Source organism: Pteropus medius, unplaced genomic scaffold, assembly GCF_902729225.1.
Source record: "Pteropus medius unplaced genomic scaffold, Ma_sr-lr_union100, whole genome shotgun sequence".
In the NCBI taxonomy this organism is placed as follows: Eukaryota; Metazoa; Chordata; class Mammalia; order Chiroptera; family Pteropodidae; genus Pteropus; species Pteropus medius.
The window spans coordinates 2,593,072-2,603,987 of record NW_024351729.1 but is presented as its reverse complement, the minus strand read 5'-3'; the positions used below and the strand labels follow the sequence as shown (position 1 = coordinate 2,603,987).

General features: G+C 39.0%; 1 pseudogene; it reads right to left on the bottom strand.

Annotated features, from left to right (window-relative positions):
- Positions 1-1,343: 1,343 nt before the first annotated feature.
- On the bottom strand, positions 1,344-1,462 carry LOC120587894 (uncharacterized; annotated as a pseudogene).
- Between the last annotated feature and the right edge of the window lie 9,454 nt (positions 1,463-10,916).

Sequence of the window (10,916 nt, the reverse complement as noted above, 5' to 3'; positions counted from 1 at the left end):
TCCTGACACATGGCAGGCATCAATAGATGAATGAAAGAAGAAAGAAGTAGACTCACACCTTGTGAAATTAAGTGAGACTTATTAGTTCTAGGCTGTTCCAAATGACAACTTTTATGACCCCAAACAACCAGTAGCATTCTCTAATATTCACTCATCATTTATTGATCAAGTATTTAATGAGTACCCACTTTATACCTTGAATGAGGGCATTACCTGCCACTCTTAATATACTACACTTCTCATTTCATCCATTCAGAATATTATCTCCCTCCAAGAGGGAGCAATCCCATCCTTAATTCCAGGGCAAAATTCCACAGCAATAGTATTTTCGAAAGTGTTTTTCCAAGGAAGGGCTTCCTGTTTCACCACAGAAAGTACTGCTGAATAGGCACCCACTGTGTTTAGAATTTAATTGGTTTAAGAATTGACTACATATTTTACATGTAAATTCTCTTTAGCACATTTGAAGGTAGTTTCATTAGGTGGAATTAGTTTTCCTACTTAACGTGTTTTTAAGTTATTGTCATTATGGAAATGATAGCAAAAATAAGGTAAAATTCCAATTTCAGGGACCTGGCTTCCCCCTACCTCTTCCTTTTAATTTGTTTATTTCCTTAGAGAAGAATAACAATTGATCTCAATCTAATGTAGTGGCCTCTGCTATTTCTGTGTCTCGTTCTAAAAGTGAACTAAAAAAATACTTCTTAAAGAATAAATACACTAGGCGCCATGCAGTTGTTCTTTTAAAATGTGACCTTTTTTTGCATCTTTTATGATGTATGTGAAGGAAAAATAATACAGTGCTCTCCAGAATTACATTTTATCTATCATATGGCAAACGTTACTACGAATGAAGAAAGTATGCATAGAATGTTCGAGAAAGTTGTTTTGAGGCATCTTCATCCTCTTCTCAAGTGGCTCCTCTCAGCACTCAGTTCAGCTATCTCTTTCAAGCAAATGGAAAACTCCTCTGGGACTCAGAAAATATTTCCCATCCTACCACAGGTCTTTGTATGACATTTAGAAAAGGGACAGGGAAACAAAAATATTTTCCCAAGTCAGAAGACTTTTGGTCAATAGGAACAAATGTGGAATCTGGAAAGATTCCAATCAGCTTCCTTGCAATAAAGTAATTCTAAGGTTCTTCTTATTTTTAAAACATATCTTTTATTCATGTAGGCAACACAAACAATTTATAAACTTCATTAACATAACAGCATGGATCATATGGGAGAAAATATTTTCTCTGAGAGCAAGTTGCTTTTTAAAAAAATTCTTAATGCCCTCGACTCTCAATTTTATTTAGCTTATTGCTGGTTTTATCATTTATTTATTTATTTTAGCACCTACAGCACCTGGTATTCCAAGGTGGTCTCCCATCCAAGTACTAACCAGGCCCGACCCTGCTTAGCTTCCGAGATCAGAAGAGATTGGGCATGTTCAGGGTGGCATGGCAGTAGACTGGTTTTATCATTTTACAGGTGAATTGTTTCTATACACACAGACAGGATATGAATTACTGTCATTATTATTTTAATTATTATTATTATTTATATTGAAAGTCTATTTCAAACCCCTCTTAAAAAAAATAATTACTGAGTGGGACTCTCAGTGGAGTACTATAACCTTGATTTGAATCCTTGAATGGAGCTCTGCCAGGGAGAAGTCCTGCCCTGGACCTCAGCATGGGTAATATCATGAATGAAGCAAGAATTTCTTTAGTTTGTTTTTCCAGAAGAGAATAGAGATTGCAAAATAAACAAATGTTTTACTAAAGAAAAAGAAAACTATATGGTTGCTTTTTTTCCCTCATCTCCTGCCTAGGTACTCAAGTGTAAAGGCTGAGAGCCAGGACTTTCCTCTGGGGACCCTAACAAATCTCAGAAATCACAGAGTTCACATCTACATCTCCAATAACAAGCTCCTTAATGACAAGGGCTGCATGCCCAGGAAGGGGTAGGTGGGAGGCCTTGCACATGGTAGATGCTTGACAAATATTTCTTATTTTTTAATGTGAAAATAAATGCTTGGAGGAAACTACACAACTTACAAATGAAGTCAGAGCTAAGAGACTCTTGAACTGATCCTCTCCTCCAGCAAATAATGTGTAAACAAAACAACTATGCACATCCTGTCCCCTAGGTTTTCTCTTGACAATGGGGTCTGTACAGGGTGCTGAGTAGGAAGAAAAACGGGCAGAAGGGGCTACTTGCCAGCCTTGAATATCTTTCAGTCCAGCTGCAGAGAAAACTAGCAATATGTGTGTAGAATATGCTCCTGTGTTCACAAACTCAAGTGTACAAGAAATGTAAGTTTTATTTCTCAATAATAAATAAAGGTACATTTCTTTAATATAGAAATAGCGAATGTCTACAATTAATATCAGGTTCAGATTCTTCCTTCCAAGTGGCAGAAACGTAATTCTAGGCAAGTCAAAGTCCCATTTCTTCTTGTCCATGATATCAGCTCTAAATGTGAGGGGACTAAGAAAATGAGAAAAAGAATAGGGGAATAGATGGGTGTGCAAACTACATCCACTGAGATATATTGTCTCATCTGGCTCTTGGGAATTGGGCTACCCAGAGGGCTGCTTGGATGGACCTTGTTCCCATGACCCCTTAAGGTTGGTGACTGTCCTTGCTCCTAAAGCTCTTTCTCGGGCCCCTGCACGTTGCTCAGAGGAATGCAGGGCCTGGCAGCTGTCGAAGGGCCTTCAGCAGTTTTGTGCCCTTCATGAGCCATACCACGTCATGCTGGGGCCATGCGAGGCAGCCTCAGGCCCATGAACTGAGAAAAATTCCACAGCCATATCTATTCCACCATCGTGAAGCTTCCTCAAGCTCTACCTGTAACTAAGGTCAGTTACCTCTACTTACCTGGGTTTTCTGTTGTCTCCCATCCAACAGTTGGGGGGGTGGAAGAGATGTCTTTTTTTTCCTAAGAACAAAAATGCAGTCCATGTACTTTGTTTCTGCTCTGACACTCAGGAAAACTTCACTGTTGACTCACCAAACAATCCTTTGGGCGGAAAATCTAGTTCCTGCATCACTGTGTATTCTCTCAAATCCATTAACTTTGCCTGAGAACGCCTTGTTCCCTGTAGGTTATATACATTTGAACACAAGTGAGGAATATATTTTTTTTTTTCTCTGAGCCAGTGGGTGTCCGTGCTTTGGCTGCAAAATGGCAGAAAAACCGTAGGGTTACAAGAAAATACATGGACAAAATCCTCAGGTGATAGGTCAAATTATCTTGCTATCAATTGTTTAAATAAAGGCTCAAGGTAATAAGGGAAGAGATGGGCAGGTCTAGACCTCAGGTAAGCCAGAGGCCTGCTGGAGGATGCTCCTGAGAAACTAACCTTCTTTTCACTCAGTCTGGCAGTCAATACTCAGGTATGTGCAGGGACTGTTTTGTACACACTACTTGTTCCTGGTGAACAGGCATGTAGGAAGCTAGAATTTCCATGATGGTCAGGCAGGAAGAGAAACTAGAAGAGAATAAAGCCTCCTATGACTATGGAAAGGCAACCATCTTGCCCTGTCACAATGGTTCTGCATAAGAAACCCCAGAGAAGACTTCTGGGTATCAAATCCCCATACTGTGTTACTTCTTGTTATATATCACTCTCTCTTTAAGTTTTTGTATTTTTTGCCTTCAGTCGTGCCTGTTGGTGTCATTCGCCCATTGTGATATACGTGCAAATGCCACAAAGGTATAAAAATTTAATGAACACATTTTATAAATATTAATATTGTTATTCTTAGCAAGTCTGATTGATGATTTTGGGCAAGTCACTTAACTTCTGTCTTTATCCACTCATTTAACAAATACTTATTAAGCACCTAATATGTACTAGGCACAGCACTGGTTTCTGGGATACAATAAGAAGCAAAGCATGAATAGTTGCTACTCACATGGGGTTTACGATTTGTGGGAGATGCAAAAATAATTTTTTAAAGATCATACAAATATATGATACTTTGTAATGATTGCTATGAAGGAAAAGTTCATAGAACTAGTCTGAGGGCAAAGGAGCCTCTTTTTGAGACAGTGGCATTAAGCTGATACTTTAGTATTGAAGGTTGAGTAGGGAATAACTTGATAAAGCTCTTGAGGGCAGGGCGAAAAGATAGCATTTCAGGTCAAGGAAACGGCATTTTTAAAGGCCCTGAGGTTGAAGACCAGAGTGGCTAGGAAGAAGCTTCACGAGGTGAAGCTGGAAGGAGTGAGCAGGACCTTACAGACCATGTTAAGAATTTTAAAAAATCTTTTTCCTAAGAACGACCAAAAGTTTTTATGTGTAAGTGTGACATGTTCGAATCTACATTTTAAAAAGATCACTCGGACTGTGATGACATCATCCCTCCTTCACCTCAGCCACCAAACCTTAGCGCAGCATCAACATCTCACATGAGTAACTCAGAAATCGTAGTCTCAGGCCGCAACCTCCTATTTTTCCATGATTGTAGCAAGTCCTCGGGACATCCACTCTTTCACCTCGCTGAGACCTGTAGTGGCTTTCTCACTCTACTGCTACATATTCATCCGTTCTCTCTTTCCTTCACTTTCCTCCCTAGCTAGCTGTAGGGGATCAGAACAAGACACCCCAAAATATACTACTTGGGAAGATTGATTATTCTGAGCAGAAAGGAATCTAAAAGTCTAAGACTTGGTGGTCCATCATTTAAGTGACTCTCCTATCAATATCCAAAAGTACCTTGTCCTAGTCTCCCTTGGATGATAGCTGTTCAGCAGAACACCACATATAACGGAGGGTCTGGCACAGAGCAGATGCACAATAAAACTTTGTGAGTGATTGAATCCAACAGTTCACCATCTCCGTGTAATCTCTGGGCCACATACCTCCCCCTATTTGTGTCACTATAAGTCACTGGTCGCCAACCTCAGTTGAGTCCTCATCTTGCTTAGTTTGCACTTTGACTACTTTAAATCTTCCCTCTGCTCCTACTTCACCCTACTTGACTGTCAGCTGATGACAACTTTTGCATTTAAGAGACAAGCAAGAATTACATAGGAACTACATCACCTTCCTGCGACCAGTTCTACACACTTTTCGTGTTTGTCTCATCTGTGTCCTTTTCATGGGGAAGTTGTCCTTGGCCCTGTGCTCTGGATCCTACCTCCTGCTGCTGTGTTAGGAATCTTTCTCTTGACTAGATTTTCAACATTTCTTTCTCTATGAGCTTTATTGTAACAGCATTTAAATTTGCTCATGTTTCCATTTTGAAAAAGCCCTCCCTGCACTTCACCTTCCCAGCCAAATTTCCAGAAAATGTTTTTAGTGTATATTATCACTGTTTCCTTATGTCACATTTAACTTTTCAACTCACTGCAATATGACTTCTGCCTTCAGCGTGCCATAGAAACTGATCTCACCAAAGTCACCAAGGATCTCCTTGTCTCCAAATCCAAAGAACGTGCTTTTAGTTCTCACCTTCCCTGACTTTGCAGTAGCTTACAATACCATTGACCTCTTCCTCTTTTGTAATCATTTCTGGGGGAGGAGAACTGGGCCTTCTGGTTTCCCTCCTACACCTCTGAGCTCCTTCTCTGTTTTCATTACTGATTACGGAACCTTAATCTCTACCAATTTAGAAAATGGTGGGGGCCTCTCTAGAGTGCTGCCCCAGGACATCTGCCTTTCCACACTCCACTTTCACCTTATAAGGCCTCATCATAGTTTCCATTTATATCTGTATGCTGATAAAACCTAAAACTAGATGAGCAACCACAATCTTTCTTTTGAGCTCCACACATGAAAGTGCTTTCTTAACAGCACCTCCTGAATATTTGCTAAGTGCCTCAAACTCAAAATATCCTGAAATGAACGCATGAACTTTCCTCAAAAACTGCCTCTTCTCTAATGTTCTCTGCCTTTGGAAGCGTCAATCCCATCAATCCTCTTGTTTCATCCAGAAAACTTGACTCCTCCCTCTCACTCATCTAAGCAACAAACGCACACCTTAAGTGTCTCTCAGAGTCATTCGCTTCCTGCCACACTGCTTCAGGCTGCCATCATATTTAGCTGAAATAATACAAAAGCTTCTGCCCTGGTCTCTCCTAAACCAGTCTTACCTCCTCAATCCAGCCTCCCCATTTCAGTCATAAGGAAGATTTTTTTTTTTTTAAAGTGCACATCTGATCATGTCACTTTTCTATTTAAAATCTTTTAATACTTCTTATTGCTCAATAGGCAACCTCTCCGGCTTCCAGCTTCTCTGTCTCACTTTTTCTCCCTTTCAGCTATGCTAGAATTTCCTCAGTTGTTTAAATTGTGCAGGCTCTTTACCACTTTAGGGTCTGTGCGAATGGCATTTATTTTGCCTGTAATTTCTATCCACACTCTTTTAAAATAATTATCGGATTACCTCCTACCATCACTTCCTCCTTGAAGCTTTCTTTTACCCCCTCCCTTCCCCCTCCTCCCCACTGGATTAGATTCATCTATTTTACATTCCTGTAAGACCTGGTACCCTGCATATTTGTAATTGCTTACTTTTATGTCATTATTTGTTTAATGCTTTTCTTCCTTGCTAGATTATAAGCTTTATGGAGGTGAGGGTAATATCTGCCTTGCTCATTTTTGCAGCAGCAGCACCTAGAGAAAGGACTAGCTCTTTGGAAATGCTAAATCTATATTTCTTCTTCTAATGACTGTCTTAACCTAGTCAATTGTCATTGCTTCACATTAGCATTTAAAACTAAAACTCAAGTTCGTCTCCTTGAAGTTATATTCTGAGCCAAGTAAAACGTTGATTGCATTTGAGTGCCCAGCTAATGAAAAGTCACATTATTAATTCCATTTCATAAAACATTTATTTGAAACAGGTGATGCAGAATGAGGTAGATACAATGATTACCTCCACTTCATGAAAGAGGATCCTGGAACACAGAAAGGATAAGTAACTTGCTCAAGGTCCTACAACTAATAACAGGTAGGGCAGAGATTTGAAGAAACCTGCATTTTAATTTGGATCTGAAACAGACCTGCAACTGTCCATTACACCACGGTGACTATGCACTTGAGAACTTTGCTCTTCTTACAAAAAAATAGGCAGAGTGCATTGGTGGGTGTCTGACAGCTCCTCAGTCAGTTCTGAATGCAAAGCTATTGGCCTAGGAAACTGACGGTCAGTATTCGAATCATTCTGGCAAGAGTGCTGACAGTACTATCAGAAGTGTACCCACCCAAGCCCCTCATTTAGAGGCACTAGTGCCACCTGGTGGCCAGATTTTGTGCTATCTTGGATCCTTCTTAATATTTATTTTTAACATAGCTCTACATTTCATGTGGATTTTAGGAACTTGTTAATAGATTGTTGTATGATGATATATGTAGGCACTATTGCAGGCTGCTCAGAAATGGATTCTTCTTTTGTCTTTTTCATTGCATTTATTTTTACTGAGTCTACACTGAACTTTATAAAAATAGAAGGAACTTTTTATTGTTGTCATTAACCACTTTTTTCCTTTTTCATAATAAGACGGGCAAAATTTATTTGTAAGTAGACCTAAATTCCATGCTTCAGTTTATTTTTAGTAGCATTTATCTCAGAGGTTTGTGGTGAGAATAAAATAAATTAATCTGTATAAAGTGATAGGACAGTACCTAGTACACAGTAAACATTCAGTAGGTGTGATCTATCATTTTTATTATCCCACAGGGAAATTAGAAACTTTTTTATTCTAGATTAAGACAAAGATAAACATTTCAATATCTGGCATGCTCCAGAGTCATTTCTTTTGAAAATAAGGACGGCATATGGGAGAAATTTAACTATTACGACCAGGCATAAAATTATAGATTAAAGTTTTCATTCATTCTATAAGTTTTTCCTGAGTCTCTGCTATGTGCTGAGAAAGGCTGGAAAGCAATGGTGAGGGACAAGAGTCCCTACCCCCAAAGAACTTAGAGTCTAGGGACAGAATTAATAGGTCGACTGAACAAATACACCGAGTGTGCACAGGAGAGTGCAGGGCCCCTCTCTGCAGAAAATGGAGGCGCCGAATGCAATTTCGTGGGGCAGGTTGGTGGGAGATGAGGTTGTAGGTGGAGAGGTGGTATTTGTCTCTGTTATCCCCAGTGATCGCTCCCTCCCCTCCTCCTCTCCTGGCTAACTTGTCACCACCTTAAAACTCTTCTCCATATTTTCAGGTAACTGCCAGTCCATGCTAAGATGTGAGCAATTATGTTTTCAGCTGTTACCTAGTAACATAACCCTTCCAAGGAGTATTTACATTTAAGAAAGAACGCTAGATCTTCTCGCAGTCCTGGCCCCAAATTAAAAGACCACCAAATATCTTTTCCGACCTTAAAATTCTTAGTTAAATTTAGTTCAACAACACGGGCTATAGAATGGTGGCCAAATGATCATTAGAAACAAAAAATTAACAATGAATTTTAGTAAAGCAAAACAATTTCATATTCTAATAGATGTGAAAGTGCTTTGAAAGAGGAAAAAAGCACTATGCGAATGTAAGCTATTATTCCCTCTCTGTATGCATACTCACTCCTTCATGCCATGGGTGTTAAGAGGTTCAGTTCGGAACAGTGATTCTGGCTCCTGGGTCCAGATAGCATGGTTATAACAGCTGTATAGAATGAGCTCCATAGACCAGAGCTGTTGTTGTTGTTGTTGTTGTTGTTTGAGATAAATACTGTGACTTTCTGAAAAGATCTCTTTGGATAAAAGATTGGGTTGAAAGATTTGCATTATATCTGTGTTGCTCTTTAGTATAGAATAATATGACAGCTGATAAACAGCTTTTAGTTTTTCTGATTTAAACATTTAAATTGTACTTTGTCGTTTTTGTCAGCTTAGCTGTCTGCTTCCTGCTTCATCCTTCTTTTCTTCAACATCAATTAATAGGAAGTAAAAAAAAAAAAGAAACAAAACTCTCCTATTCAGAGAGGAAAACTCCAGGTAGAAGTATATAGTCAAATAAAATTAATGGTCAGATGAACAGAGATGCAGAAGGAATGTGTGTCAATCTATTAAGGTGGCCACAAAATCCTGAATGTATCCTGTTAGGATTAAGTCACAGGTCCTCACCTAGCATCGAATATTAGATCCTAAGATCTTACATCTCCAAATCCCCAAACCATCACATCTCTTTCTGCTTTAGGTTTCCTGCTTCAGGTTTGTCAAAATCTCTACTGGGGAGGATGGAACAAGAGTCACTCCCCTCCAGTTCCCCACTCACAGTGACCCATGCCTTCCCTCTTTTCCCTAAACTGTTCATTTTTTTCAGAGACAAATAGTTTCTCCTCCTTAGAATAAAATAGGGGATCCCATGATAACCTATTTGAGATTTTCCCCAGTTGCTTAGTCCATTAGGAAAGTGACATAGCATTAGCAGGGTGCCTCATTCAGAACTGTTACATGATAAGCACCAAATTAATGTTAGATTAATTAAATGAAATAGTCTAAGAGGCCACAGCCAAGTAGAGGCATGAGGAACCATTGGGTCCTGTTTGAACTCCATCGCTGATGAACATGGCTGATTTATTCAGGATACTTTGTCTCCCCAAAACTGGCTTTCCTAGTCTGTCAGTTTGTTGAGCAACCAGTCTGGTTCAAACTAAAGAAATTGCTCAATTAAATGTCTAGAGAGGTAGAAGGGGGTATTGACTCTCAAAAGATAACTTAAATTAACTTGATCATTACTATATTCCACTTGTATTTTCACAAGTGGTCACCTGGTATTTTTTAAACTCCTGTGTGGTTGTTTTCCGATCTCGCAAGCTGAACCAGTTTCCAACTCCAATTGGTATAGCACAGTGGCCTCCTGCTGAAGAATGCTTCTTCATACCCATTCTGTTTTCCTGAAATTGCCCAACGCAGGTCAGGGTGAGGACGTGAGGAGTACCCAGACTCATCTTCCAGGGAGTGGCTGTTTCCAGCCAACCACAAATTACAAGTTAATTGCTCTAGTCTCAATAAAAGTGGCTAATTCAACTTCTTATTTTGAAGTTAAAAATCTCCTCTAGTGTAGACAGCCTTAAATTAACTACAATTTGCAAATATTGCCCAAATTGTTGGGTTTTTCCAAATTACTCCGACAACAATAGTAATGTTGTATGGGCAAATTACAAAAAGATGGAGAGATTTCTGTTTAAAAACAAATATGGGGAAAGTCTGGATATGGCGAATTAAAAAAGCAAATTCAAGACATGTCCTAAAGAGAAAGATTTGTTCTGGAGTTAAAAAAACAAGATCTGAGTACTGGTTCAGCTGCTCAGTAAGATCATAAAGTACCACGCCTTAAACACAGCTCAAAAGTACATGGCTATTATTTACTTATCTTTAAAACTCACAGCGCAGACCTTCTAGGAAGGAGGCTTGTGGATTTGCTTTTCTCTTTTCCCTTGAAACCACAGGGAACTACTGGAGCACTAAGGGGCAAAATACAAATTATATTAATAAACTAAACAAACAGTTTTATATTTCTAGTATTAGAAATATGACAGAGGGCAGATTTCTAAAGAAGCTCTTACTACATATTTCTTTTAAATGATCCTTTGGTTTTGGCAACCTGTCTTTGAAGTAGTTGTTATGGATCCTTTCCTCTTTCTATTATCCTAATCCAGGTTATCATCACCTTTTTTGTAGATTATGACAGTCACCTCTAACTGATCTCCCTGCCTTCAGGTTTGCTCCTGTACCAATCTTTGTCTCACAAGGTTGCACAAATAAAATCTAAAGCTCAAAATTAAACAAAGCTAAAAATATATACTGTTTATGCATCTACAACATAGGAGATAAAATAAATCTTAAAAAGCAAGGGAATAATGAACACAAAATATAGAATGGTGGAAACCTCTTAAGGGAGGCAAGATGACACAGAGAAGAAGGCCAAAACAATGGCTCAACATTTTAAAGTACTGAAAA